Raw genomic sequence first — 12,694 nt, forward strand, 5'->3', positions numbered from 1 at the left:
TATTGGAAAAGGATGTTGTCACTATCTGTGTGGCCCCCACAAGTGACAGATGTTATGGAATGCTGATGCCAACCAGGTCAGTGTGATGTACTCTCATTGCTATATGCTGAATTTATTTTCATTATGTATTTATGCTTGTATTTATTTATTTATTTTGATGGCAATGACAGAGTTGGCCACAGTGGTACAGCAGTTAGCATTATCGCCTCATAACAAAAATGTCTCCGGTTTGATTCTTGGCTGGAGCACCTTCTGTGCAGAGTTTGCATATTCTCTGTGCAGTCGAGTGAGTTTTAAAGACATGTAGGTAAGTGCATGTGTGTATGTGTGTACCTCCAGTGAAGCGTGGGTGCTGTGCTGACAACTCAACACCATAAAAACTCCACTGCAAAACAATCTGCGGATCGGTGATCCGCTGCGGTGATCCCTAACTGGAAAAAGCCAAAATACATTGCTTTTTTGATGGCAGTGATAATTCAAATGGTCTGTTGTAGTGAAACAACAGAGAAAAGGAGCAATGTACTGACTGATTTAAATTGAAATTGATTAGTTGTGTTATTCTATTGGTTGGCTGTATCATATGATTTTTAACATTTTGTATTTAAATGAAACGAATTGTTCCTAGGTTGTAAGCACTGAGGAAGGGGAAACGCGAAAGCTTTGCTGTTCATTGTTTTAATAAATGGCCGAACGTCACGGTGCTCCTTTCCTCTTTTGTTTGTGTTGGATTTTACAGAAGCACAGTTTACAGCAGTGGTATTCTTTGTTTTGCTGTTGTAGTGGAAACCAGGGCAAAAAAAGCTCCTTAGATCCATACTGTATATCATTAAGTCTGTGATGCGATACAGAATTGTTGTATTCCAAAGCATAGACTACTATTTAAATATTTATTCAGTTCTGAATGTTGAGGTGTGACTTAACATCATCAAATACCATATGACATGCAATTACTTTGTGGTATACTATAGAATACCTGTAACCTGCAATCATAGAGTATATTAAAAAAAACACAGAATTCAAACAGGAGCCCTATTGCATGTCGCCAAATATTTGACCAACATGTTTACATCAGCTTAAAACATTGCTGGTGTCCTGTTATGATGATTAGGCTTAGAGTAGTGGGAGAAGCTGACTTTTGCAATTTCTTCATTTTCTCCCTCTTCTTCAAGTCTGTATGATCTCAGTGTTGGTATATGCATATGGGAGCAGGTTCCCATTTTGTAGGGGGGCATTAGGGGCTTGTCCCCCAGGAAAAAAAAATAAAAGTATAAATATATATATATATATATATATATATATATATATATATATATATATATATATATATATGGATCTATGTTGATCCATTAAAATTACATCGAAACGTAAACTAACTCATTTTCCCGGAAGTGCACTTTGTTTTGCAAAACACAAAATAATGAAAAAACCCCCCACAAAAAATAAAAAAAAATAAAAAAAAAAACATTAAATCACATTAATGCAGAGTGGCTGCACCCCCCACACCCCTACTTAAATATATTAACTCCGAGATCACACTACAGTGGGAAAAAGGATATATTCCCTTATCCCCACTGTAATGCGATTCAGCAAATCGGCTTTTGTGAAAGTGCACTTTTGATGCAGTGCACTTTTGCAGAAGTGGGCTCGGCCTTCTGTTTGTCGATGAAGTGTGCTTTTGACAAACAGAAGGAGACCCATATATCTCAGAATCACTGCAGATACTACAGAATACATTGTATTGATACTCATAAACTGCTCAATTACAGAAAGCTCTATTCCTACCATCTGTAAAAAAATCCCACATCATACCTCTACATAAAGGGGGAACATCCATTGACTCATACAATTACCTCCACGCTCCAAAATATTAGAAGAATGCGTTCATTCCCAACTCTTTTCCCATCTTCACAATAACTGAAACAAACAGCGACGATAACTAGATAACACAACTGTGGCGAATATCAAACGCTGATCGCCAATGGACCACGGAAAAAACCTAATGAAGATAAAATGCGGACTTCTGATAGTAAAAACAAAAATGTTTATTGACCATAGAACAATGTTAAGCGCTTTCACCCATGTATCGTGGGCTTCATCAGAACAAAAAACAATACTATCACTTGAGTTTAAATACATTCACTTGTGTTCAAAAGCTCATTTTGGCGCCAAACTTTTAAATATTTAAATGTGCTTTTAAAGCTGTAGCGCAACATAATAAATGTACAGATACCATTGTATCTAACAATCTCCATCCTATACTCCAGTACTATATGTGTCTGCTAAATGAATCTAAAATATTGGAGAACCTTAAAAACTATAATATAAATGTTGAAAAAATATATAAAAAATCTAAAACTAACGTTACAAAAAATATTGCAAAAAATATGTAAGGATTGTCACAATATATAAATATCTTAATTTGTAAATACATTACTCTGAGAGAAATTTAATCCTAAATGCTACATAAAAATCTTGAAGTAGGCAACACCAAAAATATGTAAAAAGATATATATAAATACAGTCATGTATCCAATATAGGTTTCACTGAGATAAATTCATTGAGTCCAGGTGGAGTGGTGGCGTCAGTCAGTATTTGCCAATAACATTCCCTGAATGCTAGTTTACCTTTGGTATTACCACCCCTGGGGTTTGCTTTAACAGTTTCCAATATGCAGAATCTAAATTCATGTTCTTCACCCTTATTCATAATATGTTTGGCCAATGTGTTCGTCTCATCTTTTTTCCTAATGCTGTATAAATGTGCATATATCCTTTTTCTAAAGTGTTGTTCTGTCTTTCCTATGTAGTATGAAGAACATGCCACACATTTAGCTAGATATACAATAAATTTGATGTTACAATTTCCTTTTTTAGGGTATATTCTGGTTCTGTTATAATTCATTAGCACAATGTCTTTTTCATCAGTAATATACCTACATTGGTTGCAAAAACCACATTTGTTGGTAAATGTTGGATTGTGTGTGTCTCTTTGTTTAATTCCTTTTTCCAACATATTTTTTAAGTTCTGTCCCATTCTATATACAAAACTAGGTTTGGTTCCCAACAACTCTATCATTTCATCGTTTATTAGTAAAGTGTGCCAATGCTTAGTCATGATGTCCTTAATTCTGTTGCTATAAGGGCCATATTGTACTATACAAGATCTGCTGTACCTCATGCTTTCTGCTCCTCTATTAGGATCTACATAGGTCACTTTGGTGTTATTACATTTTGTTCCCAATAAAGGAATGTACTTTTTTCCCCATTGTTCAATCACACTATTATTTTCTCCATCATCTGTATATTATATCCCCTGTTTCTACATAAAGATGTAATAAACTCTATTTCCTCCAACATATCAGCATAATCTGATGTCATTCGAAGTGCCCTTATGCATTGTCCTTTGTATATGTTTCTCTTAGTTTTATTGGGATGACAACTTTCATAGTCCAAATAGGAATTGGTGAAAGTTTCTTTCCTATATATTTTGGACTTAAACATATTGTTTTCCTTACTAACTATAGTGTCCAAATAGGGCACACCTTTGACGTTAATAGTGAAAGTGAATTTTAAATAATCACTACTGTCATTTAAATAGGTGAAGAAACTGTTAAATGAAGCCTCATCCCCTTCCCAAATGATGTAAATATCGTCCAAAAAATGTGAATGGTATCTGATTCTTCCGTAATAATCACTATTAAGTATAGTCTTCTCTTCCCAATTTAGCATAACTAAATTGGCGTATTTGGGGGCACATGCCACCCCCATAGCTACGCCCTTGACTTGTCTAAAGATTTCACCTTCATAAAATATGTAATTATTATCCAAAACAATTGACATTAGTTCATTTATTAATTGGATTCTATCCCATTCCAAATTCTGTACCGAAAGATAGTGTCACTAAACGCCTCTAAACCTTCAGTTTTAGGGATACAGGTGAAAAGGTCTATAACGTCTATAGAAGCAAATAATAAATTTTCATTCACTAAGTAGGTGGGATATTTGCTTAAGAATTCCCAGGAATCTTTTACCATGTGTTCTACATTGTTATATATATGTTTGAGCATAGAGTCTATAGCCACCCCCAAAGGAAATGTTTTCGATTTGCTACCTGACACAATCGGTCTAAATTGTGGGTCCATCACATTTTTGTGTACCTTTGGTATGCCCACCAAGGTAGCTAATATGGAGTGTTCTACTTTTAAAAATTGATATAACTCCTGAGTAATTCTATTGTCTAACTTAAACTCTTCCAAGTACAAGTCGATCCTCCTGTAAGCAATGTTCAGCTCATTTAAAGAGATGATCTCATAATTGTTCAGGTCATGGAGAATATCGTGTATCTTGCTGTTATATTCCATACTATTATAAACCACCACACCCCCTCCTTTATCTGGTTTCATGATCCTAATGTTCTCAATTGTTCTTAACGCATCCAATACTTTTAATTCCTCTGTACCGAGGTTCATCTTCATTTTCAGCTTCTTGAGATGTTTGTTTGTATGATATATATCATGTGTAACTAATCTTTCATATCTACTTACGTCCTTATTCATTACTGGCATAAATCTGCTTTTAGCCTTGAGCACATTCTCAGCTGTATCAATATGATTTTCCATACATGGTTTACTTTGATCTTTAAACATAATTGCTAAATTTAACTTCCTGATATATTTCTTAAAATCGCATATACAATCAACAACTTTAAAATTGGTCACGGGTATAAATTTCATACCCTTCGAAAAAAGACTGAAATGTGACTTATTAAGCTTCATGTTAGTATAATTAAATATCTGGAAGTTGCCATATCTATTAATAATGCTTTCTTGCTTAATGAGTGTATCATGCCTATTTTGACCTATATTGCTGGATGATTTTACCAGTTTCTCTGTGCAGTGTAATCTTTTTAAATATTTATTCAGTTCTGAATGTTGAGGTGTGACTTAACATCATCAAATACCATATGACATGCAATTACTTTGTGGTATACTATAGAATACCTGTAACCTGCAATCATAGAGTATATTAAAAAAACACAGAATTCAAACAGGAGCCCTATTGCATGTCGCCAAATATTTGACCAACATGTTTACATCAGCTTAAAACATTGCTGGTGTCCTGTTATGATAATTAGGCTTAGAGTAGTGGGAGAAGCTGACTGTTGCAATTTCTTCATTTTCTCCCTCTTCTTCAAGTCTGTATGATCTCAGTGTTGGTATATGCATATGGGAGCAAGTGCCCATTTTGTAGGGGGGCATTAGGGGCTTGTCCCCCAGGAAAAAAATAAATAAAAATATAAATAAATATATATATATATATATATATATATATATATATATATATATATATGTATCTATGTTGATCCATTAAAATTACATCGAAACGTAAACTGTCTAACTCATTTTCACGGAAGTGCACTTTGTTTTGCAAAACACAAAATAATGAAAAAAAAACCCCACAAAAAATAAAAAAAATAAAAAACAAAACACTAAATCACATTAATGCAGAGGGGCTGCACCCCCCCCCACACCTCTACTTAAATATATTAACTCCGAGATCGCACTACAGTGGGAAAAATGATATATTCTCTTATCCCCACTGTAATGCGATTCGGCAAATCGGCTTTTGTGAAAGTGCACTTTTGCTGTAGTGCACTTTTGCAGAAGTGGGCTCGGCCTTCTGTTTGTCGATGAAGTGTGCTTTCGACAAACAGAAGGAGACCCATATATCTCAGAATCACTGCAGATACTACAGAATACATTGTATTGATACTCATAAACTGCTCAATTACAGAAAGCTCTATTCCTACCATCTGTAAAAAAATCCCACATCATACCTCTACATAAAGGGGGAACATCCATTGACTCATACAATTACCTCCACGCTCCAAAATATTAGAAGAATGCATTCATTCCCAACTCCTTTCCCATCTTCACAATAACAATCTCCTCTCCAACACTCCACATGGTTTCCAACCTCACCATACCAGTGCTACTGCTCTGCGCAGTTCTACTGTAACCATAAACTCAAATAGGAACATCGGCTAAACTAATGATAACCTGGTATCCTCCCTCTTCTTAAAGATGTCAAAAGCATTGGACACAGTTTCACACCAACACCTGATCCATTATCAATTCTCCCTAGGACTCACCCCTTTATCCCTTAGCTGGTTCCACAACTATCTCAGCAGCAGACTCCATGCTGTAAAATGGAACATGATCTCTTACCCATTCTGTCTGTCTGTTTGTCTGTCTCTGTTGGTGTACTTTAGGGATCTATTTTAGGCCTTTTACTAGTCACCATATTCAGTAATAATCTTCACAAAGCTGTCAAAGCAGCCTCCTTAGTACAATATGCAGATGATGCCACACTCATACGCTTTGCACCAAGTCTACTATTACTCCACAAGATGACCCAGGACTTTTTTTTCTCAACTGTGGCCGGCCTAGATAACTATCAACTACTTTTAAATGCTAAATGCTAAAAAAAAAACAAAAACAAAAAAAAAAAACAATTAATTATGTTTCTATGCAAATCAGTGTCAGCACAGAAACAATCCTTCAGTATCACATCAGCAAATAATACCTCAAATGAAATAGTTATCAACGCAAAACTTCTTGGTGTCATTATTTGATAATAACCTAAAATGTGATCAATATATCATTAAAGTCATAAAACAAAGTCATCAAAAGTTGGTCTTTCTCTACAGAAACAAACATTTTCTCACTGACTACTTTAAGACTTTTTAGCAACATCCTACCTTCTCTTTTTACTTCTCTATGCAGCACCCATCCTGACTAATGTCCACTCTACCTTAAGAAATAAACTAGAGGGTTGCTACAATGAAACAACTAAGTTTGCACCCAACTTCCCAAGCTACTCACATCACTGCCCAGCACTGAATCACCTACACTGGCTCAAACTACGTAATTACCTTACCTTCTCCCAGCTGCTTAGTGCCCACAAAATAATATGCAAACCTGACACCTGCCCATCACTACAAAACATCCTCAAACACTACTTCTCTCCTAGGTATCTTCACTCACTCACATAACAAATACTTCCCGACCAGGACCAAGTCTCATAACAGTGCAGGTGACTCACTTTGCTCAACCTGTATTGCTAAGCACTGGAAGGCCATCCCACCCTCCCTAAAACAAGACAACATTAACACAAGTTTCAAAACACAGCCTAAAACTACACCTAGGTTCCTCATGCTCATGCTCATGCTCCCATTGTGACTAGACTCACCCTTCACTTTCTCTTTCATTGCCAACTTCTCTGTCAATGACCCCGACTCTTTCACCTTTCTTTTTTCTTTCTCTTTCATCCCCACTACTGTTCCTCCAACTAATCTATATCCTTAATCCTCTCATCCTAATACCCGCTCCTTACCCACCTCATCATTTTATCTACTGTTATTTCAACCTGTCCACTATCAGAATTTTTTCTGCTTTAGGTTTTTCTTGATTATTTCTGCTTATACCCCCCCCTCCTCTGTTTTCAGTTCCTGCTCTAGTGACATCCTACCTCCTTAATGTCGATATACATATACTGAATCTATGTGGATTATCATTGCTATTGTATTTCCAGCTATTACATGTTAACATATGTTTGACTTACGTAGAATAATATAACTTGTAAAGTATATCATAAATGTGTTTACTATTTGTCTCAATACTACCTGCAAAGTAGTGCTTAAAATGTTTAATTTTTTTATTGTTTCTCACAGTAAATATGTATTTTATGTGGAGCTTTTCTAATCAGCTCTCTGCTGAAAATTGGACTTGTGCCCAGTTAAATATTCCTGGTAAACAAAAGACAATAAACAAACAAACAAACAAACAAATAAATAAATAAATGAATAAATACACATACCATAAATGTATATATTACTAGAGCAAGTTGTTTTGTTACTCAGCACTTTCTAGCCGTAGCATTGGTATTTAAATATTACTTCTATGTTGTACTGTTAGTGACATACTCATCCACTCTACCTTAATGGTTTAAAAGAGTTTATGATTTTATTTGTGTTATAAACAATGCACACAAATCAAGAATATAGCTGAATAGTGTGTCTTTTAATATAAATTGCATATATATTTTAAAAATACTGCATGCAGAATCAGGCAAACAAAAATAAGTTAAAGTCATCTGCATTTATAAGGTTAGTAAGTTATAATAGTATGTATGCAGCAGATACTGAAATGTCATAAAGCAGAGACCAAACAGAAACAGAATAAGCAGGAGAGACATAAAGCAGTCAAGACAGCACAAAGTCAGAGGTGAAGAAACAAGAAGAGAAAGAGCAAATATGGAAATGAAGCAAGACTGGGTGCTAAATTATTTATGGTTCATAGGTTCATAGGTTTATAGGTAGGTACTAGGCTATCGGCCCTGGGGCCTATACAAGCCCAGCTTAAAAGGTACCCTGGCTTTTGCCACCCAAGAAAATTAGTTTCCTGCGCCACTGTTGAGCAGAGCCACAGAAGTGATCCCCGGGGTGAATTTCCTGTTTCCCATCCAATCGTGAAGATTTTTCTTGAAGAGTGCTAATGAGGAGCTTTGTTTGATATAGAAAGGTAGTTTGTTCCAGAGTATGGGAAGTCTCTGGGACAGGAATCTATCCCTTCAGCAAGGGAGCCCGCAGGATGTTTTGCAGGGGGGTGCAAACCCGGAGCACCACCTCAACCCCACCCCCTTCAAAGCACCACCACCAACCCCCCCTTCACACCCCCCCAACACACACACGCAGCCATTCCAGTATCCCATTACTTGGCTATTTCTCCCCAGTTGCCATAAACACTGTTCAAAACTCTCTGTGTGCATACTGTTTTATGCATTATTTCTACAATGATTACAGATACTTGGATTTAATTTTCAACTTTTATTTCAAATTTTAGGGCCTCAGGGCCAATAGCTTAGTAACCTCCTATTTTATAGCACAAACACTGATAGACATTTGCTAAACTTAAACAAAGCAATAGTCTTACAATGAAAACAGACTTAGCATTTAAACTTCTCTACCTTTGAAACTCGCATGCACTGAAACAGCATTTAAACCCACATTCAAAGAAAATGCATCTGGCCGGTGGCAGGTTAAGTTTACATATTTGGACTGTTTTCAAATCATAGGCCCCTTGCAAACATTTCAGAACCATGCATAACTGCTTTGATTCACCTTCCTGATTGTATTAATTATAATATATAATAACTGAATTATATCCCTTGTTAATACAGCACCACTTAGAGTGTGTTTTATAGTTTTTAACATTTTTTCCATTAAGCAATGAAACAAAACATATGAACCAATAATGACAAATTGCCCAATTCAGAACATTTCAACCATAAAAGGCCACTTAAACGTCTATCATTACAATCTACCAATATCAGTCAATATGCACAATCTCTGCAGAAGTAAACGTCATCTGAATAATTTCACATTAAAGAGATCTGAAACTAATAGAGAGGTTGTTGCTAAAACACAGCTTTATATTTCAGTGTTTCATCTACACATCCAGTGCCTACTGCCCTTAAACAATAAATTGCTTATGTTACATTTAAAAAAATGCTAAGCTTGTATACTGCAATAGGAATAAGTGGCAAGCGGAAACACAGGCTCATAGTTACTAGGCATCTCATCCAAAGGAGGACATACTCAGGACTGCAGCACTCCACCCCCTTAAAATACAAATCTACATGTGGTGGGAGTAGAACCTACAGCCCTCTACATCAAGATGCAAGTATGCTACCTGTTGTGCTACTAAGACTGCTTTGAAATTTTACACTACAACAGTGATACGATTTGCTAAACAAAACAGTTGCATATTTTAAGCAGATTTAGTATTAACAACAGTAAACATCTCTTCCCTTGAAGCTCACAATTCCTTGAAAATGTATGTGAAAATAAATTCCACCTGCTAACTCTAAATAGGGCATTTCACTCTCTCACACGCACACCTCAACCTCTTAGTGCAAGAAATCTGGACAAAGCCTAAAATAAATAGGGACAGATTATAAATATTGCTCTCATGAATGTAATAATTGTAGAATAACAGGATTTGTGTTAGTATGCATTTTTCTAAAGGATATGACATCTAAAACTCAAATGTCTGTTAATATTTAGCAACTTCAATCCTTTTTATTTATTTGGCATTTGTTAACCGGGATAGTCCATCTGTGCAAAATCCCTTTTTCAGTGGAGGCCCGGGGAATAAAGCTCAGGAGGAATATGGGGCAGAAATCTGGACATTCTGAAAAAACCTGGACAGCTGAACACACACACTCACACACACACACACACACGCACACACACACACACACACACACACACACACACACACACACACACACACACACACACACACACACACACACACACACACACAGTACCTCTCAATCTCTTAGCACAAGAAATCTGGAAAAAGCCTGTTATAATCTTGGGGACAAAGGCCCAAACTAGGGCCACATTTAGAAAGTTGCTAGAATAACAGGATTTGTGTTAGAATGAATTTTCTACAGGATATGAAGTCTGAAAATCAAATACATGTCATTATTTAGTAACTTTAATCCTTAGCTCATCCCAGTGATTTGTCAAAAAAAAAGCTGAATTTTTATGAGGGACAGACCAAAAATATAAGGCAAAAGTCTGGACATTCTGTAGAAATCTGTACAGTTGATAGGTATGACACACACATACATCCCCTGACCCCCTTAGAAAGTGCATAGAACAACAAAGTTTGCATTTGTATGCATTTTCTGAGGATATGAAGTCAAACTCAAATGCCTGCCATTAGTTTCTGACTTCAGACTTCAATTATTTGCCAAAAGAACACAATTTTATGAGAAACAAACTGAAAATATGAGACAAAAATCTGAATTGTGAGGTATGAAAGTTTTCCACAACCAATAAACATTTTTAAGAAAAGAAAATAGCACAATACATACACTACTTCATAAATACTGTCATACATCCATGGATTTATATCACTTATTGTTTTTATTTTGACCTCTAACATGCAAGATTTTGTAGGCATGTATGCAAACAAGGAGCCATATTGTCCGTAAAAAAGAAAAAGAAAAACTCTCTCTCTCAGTCTGTCTAGGCCAACGGAATGTCTATAAGTACAGGCTGCATCTTCACAGTCTTTAGACAGCAGACTGCTTACAACCAAGCTTCACAGGATCATAAGAAGTTACTAGGCTAATGGTTCTGAGGACCTTACAAGCCTAGCCAAGTTTTTCCCTCTTTTAAATGATGCTATTAGTAGACCTGACTCAACAACAGACACAGAAGACACATTTTTAAGTTTCTGCTTTTTCTTCCTAGGGAAATCCCTGGAACGGGACTGGCTCATGACAGGAGCACTAGCCTGGGAATCAGGTACCTTACCCCAGCTAAGCAGTATACCTTCAACCACTCATACCTGGAAGGTCAACCAAAGTGTTTTTTCCTTGCCCAGTGAATCAACTCTATAGCTGCAGGGAATATGTCAATCTCCCAGTCAATAATGGCTTCCTGAAGAGCTGCAGCTAGAGGAACCAGAAGGCAAAAGATGGATCATCCAAGGAAACAGCTTTGGCCACAAAGGAGTCACTCACCAATGACTGAGGCAGTGATGGAGACAGACACCCAAGGACTTCTTAACTTTCTTCTTGCCCACTGAGTGGCACACAGCTACAGTTATCCCACTCCACAAGGGGGATCCAACTTGGATCCCAGGAACTACCACCCCATCAGTCTGATGAGCCTGATCTGCAAGTCCATGGAAAGTATTATCATGGAACTTATAAAAAAAGAGATCGACAACCTACAAACACTGGACCCCACCCAAGTTTGGGTTCGTGAAGGGCTGATCTTGTCTCCTGAACTTGACTAACTTCTTCAAATCAGTCTCCAGAGCCGTGGACAAGGGTAAGGTGGTCCACACAGCCTATCTGGACTTCGCCAAGGCCTTTGCCACCATCCCCCACTCTGGAATCATAGATAAACTTACTAAGCTGGGCATTGATCCCTACGTCACTCGATGGGCTGCCAACTGGCTTACTGACAGAACCCACACTGTAAAAGTAGATGATGCCAAATCCAGCTCCAAACAAGTGACAAGTGGAGTACCTCAGGGTTCAGTCCTGGGGCCACTTTTGTTTGGCATCTACTTCTCTGACATACAGGCCAATACTAAGGGACTCTGGCTAACAAAGTTTGTAGATGACTACAAACTGGGAGCCATTATTGAATCTCCAAATGATGGAGATACTCTACAAAAGGGCCTTACAGAAACAGATGCTTGGTGCCAGAGCCATGCGCTCAAGCTCAATGCCTAGAAATGTATAGTTATCCCCTTTGGGAAAAAACATGTACCCATGAATTACCACATAGGTGGCAGTACACTAAACATCGAAAGTGTGATAAGAGACTTAGGGACACAGGTGGGCAGTGGTCTCACCTTTGATAACCACATCGCCAGTCAGGAAATCCTTCTATGTGGCACACCTCATCACTAAAGGCTTTTAATCCAGAAAAAAGGAGGTCATTGTCCCACTATACTCATCCCTCATTAGACCCATTATAGAATACAATGCCCCATTTGGTATGTACCTCTCAAGACATCTGCAACAACTGGAAAGGCCACAGAAATACCTCACTAAAAGAATCACAGGCCTAAATCAGATGCCCTATGCTGACTGCCTTAAA

Source organism: Protopterus annectens, chromosome 2.part0 (assembly GCF_019279795.1).
Source record: "Protopterus annectens isolate FY-2018-M chromosome 2.part0, PAN1.0, whole genome shotgun sequence".
NCBI lineage: Eukaryota > Metazoa > Chordata > Ceratodontiformes > Protopteridae > Protopterus > Protopterus annectens.